The following is a 14,362-nucleotide window of genomic DNA, read 5'->3' on the forward strand; positions in this document are numbered from 1 at the left end:
AGGCACGTGCCTTTTGGAAGAGGAGGCAAGCTGGAGGATGAAGAGCTGTTGCAGGTCCCAGTGGTTTCGGTAAGAGGCCTTCTCTCCCTGCTCCACTTTTCCAGCTGGTGGGTGGGATGTGATACCTGCCTTTGGGAAGAACTCGAGACTTATGAATGATCACAGAGGATCATCAGTGGTTATTTTGGGGTTTGCCCTTAGCTGCCTCTTTGCTTTCTAGAAGTGGTTCTTGCAGGGACATGGGTGTGTGCTCATGAGGTGCTTCTGGTGCTCCCTTCCCTCACGAGGCACAGCCCCATTCCTCCCTGAGGTTGTTAGGCAGTCTCCTAATAAGTGATGTGACCAGCATATCTCACGTGTAATTTTCTTATTTCCATGGGAAAAATTGTTTATGTTCTTCAAATAAATAATAAATATCTTTCATTCTTGTCTATGGTGTGCTTCTTTTCATTATTGAAGGTGAGGTCAGAAGTCTTTGAGTAGGAAGTGGGGAGAGAGAGCTCGAATCATCAATCCCATGGGAATTCCTTCCATGTATTTCAGACTAGTTCCTAAGAAAGTGCTTAGCACAAGTTTCCTGCACAGATGTGCTTGAAACTGGTGTGAGCTGTTTCTGAAGCTCTGAGTGGCAATGTTATCCCAGCATCGCTGGTACACCTTGGGCATGGCTCTATGGCTGCTCTAAAGGCACAGAAAACATTCATGAATCTGACTGTGTTCGATGGGATGTCAACAGGGAGTGTGGAGGGAAGGTTTGGTATAAACACAAATCAAAATAAAAATGCAGGTGGGGATCCTACTTGAAAGCCCATACAAACACCTCAAAAATAATTTTTATTTTTTCCACAGCCAGTGAATATTTCTGGGGTACGTGTACACAGCAGAGGTGGGCTTTATCCCTGTGCCTTATCCAAGCACTGAGCAGCTATGACTCTGAGAGCATGTGTAAGAGGATCTGGGACTCCCAGCATTCCTCCAGCATTGTCTCTGACACTGTCTAATGTAAGTTATCTGAGGTCCTCAGTGCTGTTGAGTCTCCTATTCTCCCCTGCTTGTGCTTTCCTACCTGCCAGCTCTCGGATATCTTGCTGCTCCCCCCGCCACCTTCATTATCTATGCCGCTGGAGTTTTAAAGAAAGAGGTCAACCCTGGACCCCCTGCTCTCCAGGTAAGTGCTGATCCATGGGCTTTCACAGTGGGTGAAGAAGTGGATGCATATGTGTTTTAAGGTCCAATGCTGCCTGCTCAGAGGATGGCAGCTGGATTGATGTCCCCAGGGATCAAGGGTGAGAGATCATTTGTGTCCTTTTGGGGGCACCAGGGATGCAGAAGAAAATGGAATCCCTTTGAGGCCATCAAGGAATGGGCTCTGTTGGGACATAACACTACAGAAAAGTTTTAGACTGATAAAGTGAACATATGTGCTGTGTTGGGCAGCATTTTGGGGAGTGTGGCTCACACTTTGTCACTGTCACACCATTGGTGGATCAGAGGCCCAACAGCTGCTTTGCTTCTGTGGAGCGTGGTGTCCTTGGAGGTTCCATATGAGGATCTCATAGCAAGGGCAGGGGTTTTGGCCCTGTAGAAACCACAGTGACTAATTTTTTCAAGGGGAAATCTTGGAAGAGCAACAATCCTAAAATGATGTGAAGCAGGTGAATACCACATTTGTTTTATACAGTTTATGTCCATACAAATAGTCCCTATTTGGCAGAGCAGCCACAAGCCATCACAAGTGTCTTTATTGCAGGATGGCACCATTTGCACATGTGCCATGTGAACACACTGCAGAATTGCTGTCTGTTAAAGCCATGGTTTTAGATTAAAATTTAACTTTTTTGTAGGCAGACATAAGAAGTTGTTGTAACCATGTTTATAATTAGGCAGTCATTATTGCTGTTCAAATTAGTTGTCATACCCTACATCATAATTGTTCCCAATTTTCCCCCCACTGTTATTTTATATTGAGTAATAAGTGAACAGCAAGCTTTTTACATAGTATTCAATAAATCTGGTGTTCTGGATGATTTTGGAAAATAATTCCGCAACATTTTGTTTACCGGCTGCTTTTGTTTACTGGATTGCTGGTGGGTCAGTTAAGCCTCCTGTCCTTGGGGCAGCACCAGGGCTGTTGTACTGGTGATATTTAGCAAGTCCAGTGGGATGTTGCTGGGGAGGACACAGAAAGGTAAGGTCAAGGCTTCTCAATCTTGACAGCAAGTAGCTTCTCTTTGGGGAAAGTGGTTCTTAATGTAGAGGCTGTAGCTTTGCTTTATTAGTCTTGATTCTATTATTCAGACAGTTTTTCTACCCAGCAAACTCCTCCAAACCCCAAGAAGTAGCCAACAACCAAACAGTTAAGAGAAATATCAAAATAAAATATTTCTCATAGATTTCATAAAGCATGAGTTATAGCAGCAAAAAATATTTTGGATTAAATATATTGCACTCAATTCTTCAATCCAGAAATGTATTTTTATTTATCTGAAAAGATTTAAGATGGCCCAAACTGCTTGGATGGCATGTAGGAAGCATTCCAGTTTGACAGAAGCTTGAATTGATTACTTTTCTGAGGGAGGAAAAAAAATGGAGTTTTATTTAAATCAACTTTAAAGCTTAATTTTAAAGGGTGGATATTGGTAGCTGGAGAATATGTTCTGCCTTCCCCTCATATTGCAGCTGGACAGCAATAGCCAACCTTCACTTATTTATTTATTTCCTGCACAGAGGGGAGGAAAATATAGGTCCATGAATCAATCTAGATAATGGGGAAGGCTGAATGTAATAAATAATACAGTAACAACCCTAAACTAATGAGCTGTTGCTAAGGTACATTTCACAGGCTCATCCTCTATATAAAAAGTCACTAATAATCCCTTGGTGTAATCAGATGATAAAGCTTTGCCATAAGGCAACACCTGTGCAATTAAAGCTGTGGATTCTTTTGCACGTTTCATTAATTTCAGGATTTTGTAAAGGCACAATGACTACACTAATAATCTAGTCTACTTGACTCCATGTCTACTGGAAACAGGGTGTCTAATTAGGTAAAGGTAATTAATTAGAGATAAATGGAGCTAATCAGACTCGGTTAACACTAATTCTCTGAATTAAGACATTTTGGGACACCTACTATTCCACTGGCTTTGATGTTTCCCAACAAACACTGACTTGGAAAGGAATCAGAAACGCTACGTTTATTCTGTTGGAGATTGTCAGCCCAATCCCGCAGCAGTGCTTGTCCCAAGAGCTGTGCTCATTCCTGGGGGTTTGCTGGGAGAGGGATCCCCTCCTACTGTGGTGTGCTGGGGCCCTGGTTTGACACCCCTGGGAGCCATTTGTTGTATTTTTACTGGCTTCTGCCACGTTTTGCTGATTGTGGTATTTTCCCCACAGCTTCTTTCCTTGATGGGGGAATATTTTTTAAATTGTTGTTGTTGTGCTGGTGTTTAGAAGGGCCACCATAACCTCTATTTGAATGCTGTGGACAGCATTCAAAATGCACAATACTGTGCCTTACCTCAAGGAAGAAAGGAGGATAAAAGAAAAAAAACCACAGCCAATTTAGAAGAAATCTGTATTATTTAGTGAAAGAATCAGGATTTCACTGGTGGTCTGTGTATTTGTAACTCTTTGGAGGTCATGAGCCTCTTCTGGTGTGGTATCAGATACAGTTCATCTTGCTTAGGTAATCAACTATAATTGCATTCAGGTACCAGCATCTTCAAAGCTAGCAGGACTATAGGGCAGGGGAGAATAAATATGAGTGGGACAAGAAGTGAGCAAGAAATCTAGTTGCTTCACTATTGTGGAGTTCCTACATGCCTTTATTGCGAGATCTGTGTTAGAAGAGTCCTGTTTTGCCTTTTTTTCACAGGTAAATGTTACTTCCTTGCATGACTTAGAACGTAACACTGGTGGCAGATTTGGTGGGAAGATGCTGTGACTGGTAGATGCCCACGCTGAAGCCATAGCGTCACCACCTCCAGCTTTGTTAGTGTTTGGGGATGTGACCACGCTGGGCATGTGGAGCAAGTGCATTTTAGAAGGTATTGCCTCTTGTCTCTGCGTGGTGTTAAGCTATAAAGTAAGATGATTTCCCCTCCCCTGTGGATGGTCTGCTCATTTCAGCTGCAAAGCACAGCTGATGGAGAGTTCTTCATCTATCACTTGAGTGCTGGGAGGGGTGGGAAGCACTCTCCCTGCCTGCATCTAAAGAAGACCAGATGCTTTTTTAAACTTGTATTTCTAAAATACCTAAGCTGATGTTGCACAGTATGGTACATAACTAACAAGAGTGAGCCAGGAAAGAGCGCTTGTAGGATGAGCTATAGCCTGAGGTAAGTCTCCACGAGCTGAGCCACACTGCCCTCAACAGAGGAGATGAAATAGAGATGTCTGAATACTTCTATTATGAGATACTTTTTGGATTGACCTTTCAGTAACTTGTTAAACTACAGAAAACATTACTGTTTTCTAGATGCAAAAGACCTGCTGGGTCATGTAGTCCACAAATGCCCCTCTGGATATTTTCAATAGCAGCTTGGTGAATTTGGGCTTTCAGGAGCTGCTGGGGCTTGGGCCCCACTGTTCAAAATAACTTGCATTTCCAAGGATGGACAAATCCTGTTTAACAGTTTCAGAGTAGCGGATAAAAGGAATTGATGCAACTGCAGCATCCAGGTGAGATAAATGATTTGGAGTGTGTGTTCCCTGTACCCAGAGAGGCAAAGTGCTGCTGTCTCCTGGCTTGGCTGCACCCTGTTAACATGGAGGTGGGCCAGAGCCCAGAGAGAGGACAGACTCCAAGCCTTTGGTTGGGGCTGCAGAGCAGTGGTGTGAGACCCCAAGCCCAATTTGCTGACAGCAATTTAACCCGTCTTGTGCTATTGAGGTCACCAGTCAGTCTTCAATCACATTTATATTTTTTTGTATCATAAGAAATTCAAGGGCTTCACATTCCAGCACAGCAGGTTTCAGTCTAGCTGCTGATATTGTCATCTGATGCTCTTGTCCTTTTGAATACAACCCTATCCATTGCCCAGACTTCAGATGCTTTGAGGAAGTCGAGTTCAACACACTGTGCAGGGAAGGGGGGGAGATGTCCAGAGGGGTCATACAGCTGCTGATGCCCTCTTTGGGCTGACCACTCTGCACCTGCAGTGCTGAGTGCTTCTCTAGTGGGAAGGTGAGCTGAGTGTCTTGAGTGCCTGGAAGCTCTGAACATGTCAGTCTGCTCTGCTTACAAAGCTAAGACTCACTGTCCTCCAGTCTGACATCCCTTGTCTTCTGCAAGCATAGATCAATATCTACTGGTCTTGGATACCATTGCAGAGTTGCTGAATGTCCACAGATCTGTTCAGGCAAACCCTTAGGTAAAGGATGAGATTCAGCTCACCTGACTGTGCACAGCTCCATACAAAGTTCCTTTCCAGACTCCCCTCATTAGAGAGAAATGGGCACTAGCATGGTTGCTATGACCCATTTGGGGTTTCTCACTGAAGTCACGGCTCTGTGTCACCAGTGGCTGCTTTCAAAAAATCCCTGGGTGACTTCAGTGTGTGGTCTGCAAGTTTACCTGGGCTCTCTGTTTATTATAGTGTGGTCTTGAGCAGGTTAGCTGTGACAGGGGAATGCTGTTGTATTGGGAGCGTGAGAGGGCGTGGAAAGTAAAAATGAGTGAAAATGGTGTGCTGTTTTTGGAATTCAGACATCTCTGCTGTCTGCTTTGGGTTTGCTGCAGTTTACTTCATTTCTCTTTGGTTTTGTAAGAACAGGAATGTGTGCTAGAGAAAGCAAAATTACATGGCAAGAGAAATAGGATGAGAAATACTGAGCCTGTGGAAAGGAGAGAGTGTTGAGGAGGAGCTGGTGGCTGGTGTCGGAGCGCAGCCCCCAGGTCCCGTGACAGAGGGATCGACGGCCCCTCCCCGCCAGCCCAGGCAGCAGCGCAGTGTGGGGGGGCTGTGCACGGCCCCTGGAACTTGCCAGCCCCGGCCGAGGGCCCGCGCAGGTGCCTGCAGGGCAGAGGGCTGCCTGCGGGCACGGTGGCACCGAGCCCCCTGCTACGGCTCCCGGGGGAGTCTCTGGCTCTCAGCAATAGGATATGTTATGACCCTCGGTGTCCAGCATCTGTGCTGGAGTGTATTGCTAGGTGAGAAAGGGCATTTTAAAATGTTCCCATATTCAAACTAAATGTTTTGCTAATTTCAAATGTTAAATAAATACTTTAATTGGCCAAATGATAAGAGCAGAAAATTCTTTAGTAATAACCTCTGTTCACTTCTTTCCTCCTTCATTTTTCATAACAACCTTCCCACTTGGCCTTTGATTGCTGTTTACCAGAGCTGCATCAAAGCAGTTTCTCTCCATGGCTCTGGGCTATGGTGAAGTCCATAATCCAGCGTCTTGTCAGCCACTGGAGTTTTGAAGCTAGCCTCAGTATTTGTGCCAGGAATTGGAACCTCCGTTCTTAAAAGCAGCAGTGGGTTCCCTGCTCTCCCATGGTAGACAGAACCTTCCTGAGCAGCTGCTGGTCAGCAGTGCTGTCTATTCACACACAAACACTGGCTGTAAATGTCAGATTTTTCAAACAAAAACTGTGCTAAAGCTAAGGAATATGTTGTGGTTTTTGTTGAATAATAGAGGACTGTGTAGAATGAGTTTTGTGTGAAATACCTTATTTCATTATGACCCCTGTTACTTTCCTATAAAGCAAGCCAAAGCATTGTTCAGTGTGTGGTTTAACTGCATCGCAGTAACAACATGCTTAATACTTTAAGGAGGGAGTTCTAAAATTTAATAGTTTATTTTATTATTACTCTTTTGGATATAATTAACTAGGGATGCACTTCAAACTATGTCCTTGCTACTGAAATATGTTTTTATGTTTCACTCTGGAGGAAAAAGAAGTCTGTCAGACCATGGGTCTCTCCCTTGATGCACATTATTAGAGTCTTTTTAGAGACAAGCAAGCCATTTTGCTGTCATTGGTCTTGTTCAAATAGAGGGTGTTTATCCATGCAGTCCTCTGGGGAAGGGTGTCAGGGAGGGATCACCAGCCAGCAGCTGACACGGGTACAGCATGCTCATTTGACTCTCCTCCAGTGTTGAGCTTGCATGGTTCTTGCTTCTGAAGCAGCACTGCTTGGACACCCTGTCCTGACTCCAGGTAATACCTTTGAGTCTGGTACTCGCCTGGACCGAGACCATGTTGAATGATCCCATCAGAGGAAAAGGGAATCCGGGCTGGAGAACATGGCAAGGTTGCTGCCAGGGGTTTCACAGTGTCTGGCATTGTGTCCTCAAAGTTTGGCCTTAAAATCCACTCTGTGTACAGAACAGTGCCTTCTGCTTTACTGCATAGGCTTTTATTTTCATGAAAAGCTAGGCAGGCTGAAGTGTTTGTATGAGAATGCTAAAGAAAAGATCTATTTGTGGATATTATTTCAGATTTCCATGCTGGACTTGCAGCTTCATACCAAAGACATCAGATCTCCTGTTCCAAAATACCCAAAGTGAACAGACTGATCTCCCAAACTTGTGTGTGGTACTCTGGTGAAGCCACAGTGGTACAGCAGACTCGCCCGTGTGAAGAGGTGGACAGGATTTCCAGCTTCCCACCAGCTCTGTGCTTTCCATAAGCTCAACATTCTCATCCCATTTCTCTTGCTGCTCAATACTACTCCTATTGTGCCTTTGAAACAAGTTCAAATTAAGTTTTAAAAAGTCACTCAGATCTCCTTTCGTGGAGCAGAATGGCACAAATCTACTTCATTTTAAGGGGTCTGAGGCTGGACTCCAGTTACAAAACTGCCAGTGAAGCTCACTATATTTTTGTTCAGTTTTTTGCTACTCTCTTGGATGATTCACTTCCCCCCATTGTGTTAACAATCACTAGCTTTCAGATTGATGCAGCCATTTCACAAGTGCCTTTGTCAGCAAGCAGCCAGCAAACTGTTTTGAGGACTATGTTGGGGACCACATCTGGCAAAGCCTTCTCATCCAAGCAGGAATAGTCCCAGCCCATGAAAACATGAGGGCTGAAGAATCAACCTGGGCAGATCCTGGAGGACCACTCATATCTTCAAATCCCATGATCTGTACCTCTCTGTTCATGCACTACCTGGCACATGGAAGGAGCAGGGAGAGCTCATATTTGGGGTGAGTGTGTATACTGCAACACTAGTAAGGTTTGGAGTAGGGTTGCTGGTGCCTATTGCATGTGGTGGGAGGGAACAGCTTGTGGCATCAGCTGTGCAAATCCACTGTCTAGAACTTATGTAAGCCTCAAGATCCATATGTCTGTGGCTGCACCAAAGCAGACTCTCCCTAGTGTTGGTGGGCTCCCAGGAGGTGCTGGTGGTGCTGTGCCTTTGCTTGCAGAGCCTGGCACTTCCTGAGCATGCATTTGTGGCAGGGCTGGATGAAGGAGAGGTGCAGGGAGGTGCTCTGTCTGCTCAGACCGGGTTCTGCATGCAGGCTGTGCCATCTGAAGCACCAAGAGCTGCACGGGCGGACTTGTCCTTTAAATACTTTCTCACAGGGGACATACACAACTGAGAAAATTCTCAAAGAACCTTAAGAATGTGCATTTTCCTGTCCAGCCTGGTTTTTTTTGCTTTAACAAGGTATTTTTTGTGTGAAGGCTATTGCTGAGACTTAGGAGCCTCAGCCAAAACAGGCCTATGCATGACCTACTCTGTCCTTAAGCATTGCTCTGAGCCTCAGTGCCAGCCCCAAGCCTATGCAGGGTGCATGCTTTTTCAATACCGATGACGTGATGCTGCCTGGCTGTTCTACATCATGACCCAAATCTGTGGGCTGTTGGGTGCTGACTTCACCCCCAATCTTGCTGGCACAACTTACAAAACACTTGGTTGCAAACCCTTTTTTTCCTTCAGCCTTCTGCCAGGTGACTGGTCGAGGTCTCATTGACTGCACTCCTCCTAACACGGTCCGAATGGGGTTTGTCTTGTTTGGGATGCGAGTGCCCTGTCAGCTGGTACCCAAGGGCTCTGCAGGGATCCTCTCCCATCCTGTGCTGGTGCTGGGCTCTGCCGCCTGCCTGGCTGCCAGCTCCAGTTCTGCATCAGAGCACGACCTGGGGAGAGTGACATATGGCAGGAGAAAGGCAATTTAGGGCGGGCCTGGAAATCAGAGGCAGTGTTGTTACAAGCTGGGCCTTGGGTTCACTGGCATGACATGAAAGACGGTGTTGGTGCCTGCTGGAGCTCGGTCTCCTCTGACTCTCCTGGCAGCTGCTGGCTCCCCACAGCACTTGTAATCCCTGCCACAGTGGCTGCAGAGGGGTTCGGGCAAAGGATGTCAGTGAAATTAGCAAATTCTTCCATCCACAGCAAAATTTTTAATTACACTGGATAATGTTTTGGTCAGCTCCTGATTGTGAATTTCCTAGACCTTGTTTGTTTGCTGAAAAAGTTGGAATGAAATATTTTGATGTTTCATGTTTAATGGTACTTAAAAGCAGTCAAAAGATACACAGTCTGGAAGCACTTTATTTGCTCATTTCTAACAGAGAGCTTTCTGTCCTTTCTTCTTTGTTTCACTGAGAAAATGATAAACTTCTTCCAAGTTTTGGTTGTTGTTTTTTTTTTTTTTCCTAGTCATCAAGGAGTAAAGGCCACCAGTTCTGACCTCTTGCTAGGATTTGTTTTAGGTGATCTGTTTTGTAAATGACCACAGGTGATATGGTGGCTGGTGAGGGTGGAACAGCAACAACCAGAGAAATCTAAAGTTGCTGGATGAGACAATGTGGAAGCCAAGTAACCTCTTGGGGGCCTTTGCTAGAAGCTGTGGTACTTGTGGTCTGGGTGTAGCCTCCCTCATCTTTCTTCAAATTCCATTGTTCGGGAAAGCCAAAAAATGACTCACATTATGAGAGAGATTCCTTCAATACACATAATTTGTGAGTTGAAAAATTGGAATGTTAAGTTTAAAGGTTTATTATAATGTTCAAAATAATGACTGAGGTGTTCAACCAGACATTTTCTAGAATAAACTATAGAATTATAAAGTTTAAAGAAATATGTCTAAGTGTATGTTAGTGATATGATAGTGAGAGATTTGGCTCCTTGTCCCTTTATTAAGGACAAATTCACCCCAAGGGTGTAGTCAGATCTTGGCAAATAGTGTTATAATAGTGAAAGAATATTGCCTGCTGGATAGCAGACATTGATGATTAAATTTAAGCGTGTATTGTCCACATAAAGCAAACAACATGCCTTTCTTTTTTTTTTCCTCCTTTTTGTGAACATTCATCACTGGTGCTGAAGATGGAAGATGTGGGCTTGCTAATTATTGTGTTTTTAACTGATAATATACTGTAAATTTTGTATAATATAACTGTGACCTTATAGACAATGCGAGACATGACAGCAGGCCCATAATTATAGTATGCTGAAGAAATGCTTGTTATTATCTACTATTTTTAGGACCAGTGTGCAGAGCCTCTTAATTTACATAAGCTTTAGACGTTCACACATTTTCTGTCTTTGCTTATGGATGATAAATTTTGTTCAAATGAAAGATGAAGACGTTGTGTTAGGTGAGAGGTTAGCCAACTGGGAACTTGATTACTGTGAACAACAAAAGCATCTGTGGAAACTGAAAAAGGAGTATTTATTTGAGAAAGAATTGTTTAACCCAAGATTCACAACATGAAAACCGCAACATGCAAATGGAGTCTTGGTACCTTGTGATTTGGGAACTGGTTAAACGATAATGGGGGGAGAAAAGAAGACAGGGAAAAATCCTATAATCTATTTATCACAAGGAAGGTGAATATTGCAGTGTGTTCTTACAAGGAACGAATGTTTTGTGCTTGTTGAGGTTTCCCTGTTGAGTGCTGAGGACACAAGCTATTTCCAGGAGGTTCTGTGGGTCACCCACTCACTGGTCTGCCTGCCCAGATGCCTGCCAAGCCATTTCTCTTGGCTGTGTTGAAGGCCCCAGCTCTGAATAGCTGGTGAGGTGTCTTGGCTTGGGGATCTTGAGGTTTGGAGCAGAGGCTGTGCACCTCCAGGGTGGCACACCATCCTCCAGCAGAGGTATGGTGCGGTGGGTGGAAACTGCCCACCCCTCCTGAGGGCCTCAGCCTGTCCCAGCTCAGTGTGACTGGCTGCTTTTGCCTCAGCAGCAGTGCTGGTGCTGTCCAGTAGAGCCTGGCTGCTGGCAGGACAGTGCTGGTCCCCAGCAGTGCCACCAGCCATTCGCTGTGCTACACGCAGCAGCATGGTGCTGGCAGCTCTGGCACTGCCACAGGTGTGCTGTGTGGTACTCAGGCTACTGGGCAAGCTAGAGGAGTTGCCAAAGCAATGAACCATACTTTTCCTCTCTAAGGAGCCCTCTGTGATGTCAGAGAATTTACCCTCATCTCCCTCAATGAACTTTGCTAGCCACAGCCTGCATATTCCCAGGTCAGAGCAATGTTACAGACCCTCCTCTCCCATCAGAGCTATGCCTGACCCTCATGGACAAGGACAGTTGGAGGTGCACAGAAGAGCTGGCAGTGGTTCTTGCTGCACCGTCTGGCTGAGCAGAGCACTTTGGATTGTGGTTTTGGTCCAGCAACACTGGTAACCCACTGGTGGAGAGGTGCTACGCTGCTCAGCTTCCTTCTGCTTTCTGCAACCGTTGCAAGGCTGTTCCCTGCACTAAAAACCAGAGAAAGCAAATAGACACATGGCTGAGACAGACATGTGAAAGGCTTGTTTGTACTCATTACACTGGAGGATGTTTCGAGATCAGATCATCCATCCGAAAATATGACCTTTCGTAATACTGCCAAATAAGGTCAAGGATGTCTGCTCTTCTCTGCCTCTTACACAAGCTGGAGTTGCCTGAAGCACCTTCCACCACTATGACCAAGTTTTCTAAGCTGAAGAACAAAACTGAATTTTTTCATCAGGGCTTGATCTCTTGTTTTTACACTTTGTTTGCCCAGTGTGAGTGATTGTGTGAGGAAAGTTACTCATCAAAGAAGCCAGACGAGTTGCCCCCATACAGTACTGCCATATAACATGGAAAGAAGTCTTTCAGAAAGTAGCCCAAATGTTTCAGGGTTTAGTTTGGTAGTTTTTGCTCGGGAAGAAAGCTGTGAGCTGCCAGGGCAGTGCTGAGCACCTGATGTGATATGTGAGCTAAGCTGCCAGGCTGGAGCACAAACATGGGGCTCAGGTACTGAAGTGTGTACAAAATAGCTACGGCTCCAGCTGCCTGTTTAGCAGACCTTTTGTAGTAGCACAGAGGGGCTAGTAACAGGGCGGGAAAGATGACAATATGTTTGATACAAACTTTAATTGCTAAAGGCCTTTCCCAAAGGCCGATAATGGCAAAAGGTGTAAATGGAGGAAGGCTGTAGCTTCGCCTGTCTCACAGATGGGCTGTGAGGAAACTGTGAACGGCCAAATGATAACAGACTATCCAGTCATTCCAACATCAGCTCATTAGCAGTCTGTCAGATATTTTAATTTGTGTACTTGTGGGCTAAGCTGATATTACAGGATTGCCTCAGCTCCCAGGCATCCCTTTAACTCAGAAGGAAACAGTGAATGAATAAACCTGGCGATGTGAACTGATACTTGTGCACTCTTGGCTTTTGGGGGCCACTTTGAGATCCAGACAGGGTTGTGTGACCTGTGAAGCCCCAGCCTGGCAGGGGGAAAGCAGGGATGTCTGGTGTGTTGCTGCTGTTGCCCTCAGTCCTGCTTTCTTGGGATACTGCGTCAGGGAGACTGTGCCAACTCACAGGTCTCCCAAGCATGAAAAGGTCAGTTCTCCAAATGTAATAAATTAGTTAAGCAGGGGGCCTGAGACAGTTTGGGTTTGTTTCAGATAAGTCAGATATTTCTTTAGACTCTTTCACTAAAAGAGGGAACCAGCCATATACAATGGAATTTTTAACCTCCTGAATCTCTCACAAAAGATTCACCGGACCCTCATCAGTCATCTTGTCAAAACTACTGGTAGTTAACTTTCAGATGAGGGTACTTGTGCTAGTTAACTGACTTTAGTCCCCAGGTAATTGACTTTTGGAAAGGTAGTCCCTCCAAACTCCAGCTTTCCAAGTTTCTTCTGAATCAGGAGACCATCCTTTCCTGAGGAGAGTGGGTTGGTCTGAGGTCGAAGCACACTCCCCAGCAGGCTGCCATGGCTGTGCATCTCGACAGCCCAGCCTGCCTTTGCCAGGGCAGGGAGCCAAGCTGGGAGTTCGGGCAGTCAGCAGCGGCTGTACCTTGTGTGTGGGGTGGGCCATGTGCCTCAGCTGGGAGATTTATGGGTGCTGCTGTGTCATTGATATGTGGCCACACACTGAGCAGGAACAGTCAGGCATTAAATGGCTGAAAGATCTTCTAATTATTCTTAGGTTTGTAATGTTATTACTGAAGCTGATGAGAATTAAGTCATACCTGCATAATAAGAATGAATATGACAGGGGTAATGTAGTCAAGTGACAAAATGTAGTGTCCTCATGGGGCAGAAGGGGTTACTGACAGAGCCCTTCAATCACAGAGAGAGATCCTCCTGTGCAGCCTGGTCAGCCTCTTGGGCACCTCACACCTCAACATTAGTGGGAAAATGCCTTTATTTCTTTAGCTTAGGCATGTCAGGGATGGCTGTGAACTAAGAGCCAGTAAAAATGCTGGGATTTGTCTGTCAGACCACAATTTGGAGATGGTATTTCTTTTAATCCACTTCAGTTTTACATATTGGCAAGAAGTATTATAATTGATTGCATTGAATTACATTGGAATCTCTCAGCTGCTTGATCAAGAAAGGATATCAGCTCCAAGCAGGCCTGACTATATGTTGGCATTGAAAATGTTACAGGCACATAGCCACATTCTGATTCATTCCTAATGAGATTTTGAAGTTCACACTATAAAATGTTCTGTCAATTAAGTCAGAAATTCATAGCAACATATTTACTTCAGTTATCAGTGTGTCCTTTCAGTGCAGGGATCCCAGCTGTTACAATGGTGTTTTCTAGTTCCACAGCCTCATCAAAACCCATTCAAATATTCTCATTGTAATCCATGTTAGTTTGTGTTTTGACTGCAAAGAACAGCTCTGTGGAATATATTCAGTGGGAAGGAAGCAGCCTAAAAGATAGTTGCAATACAAATAGCTATCGTTCTGTAGCACGCTGTAGCTGGAATCAAACAGGGCAGGAAAAGTCTTCTTTACCAGTACCAGGTTTTCCTGGTACAGGTTTATGATTCCCATCGAGGCTGACTCCCAGCAAAACACTTTGTGGGAACACCACTGTGCCCTGCACCTCCGAGGGGCTGCTGAGGGGACAGGTTGTGCTTGTCACCAATTAACAAAGATGGACATGCAG

General features: G+C 45.0%; 1 long non-coding RNA gene across 3 annotated transcripts in view; it reads left to right on the forward strand.

Annotated features, from left to right (window-relative positions):
- Window positions 1–431, forward strand: part of LOC116448341 — a 13,788-nt gene extending 13,357 nt beyond the window's left edge. For all 3 annotated transcript variants that reach the window (XR_004241899.1, XR_004241897.1, XR_004241898.1), the window contains one exon: window positions 1–431. This exon is cut by the window's left edge and continues 1,141 nt beyond it. This is a non-coding gene — a long non-coding RNA (uncharacterized LOC116448341).
- Window positions 432–14,362: the final 13,931 nt, after the last annotated feature.

This window comes from Corvus moneduloides, chromosome 9, assembly GCF_009650955.1.
Source record: "Corvus moneduloides isolate bCorMon1 chromosome 9, bCorMon1.pri, whole genome shotgun sequence".
Classification (NCBI taxonomy): Eukaryota; Metazoa; Chordata; class Aves; order Passeriformes; family Corvidae; genus Corvus; species Corvus moneduloides.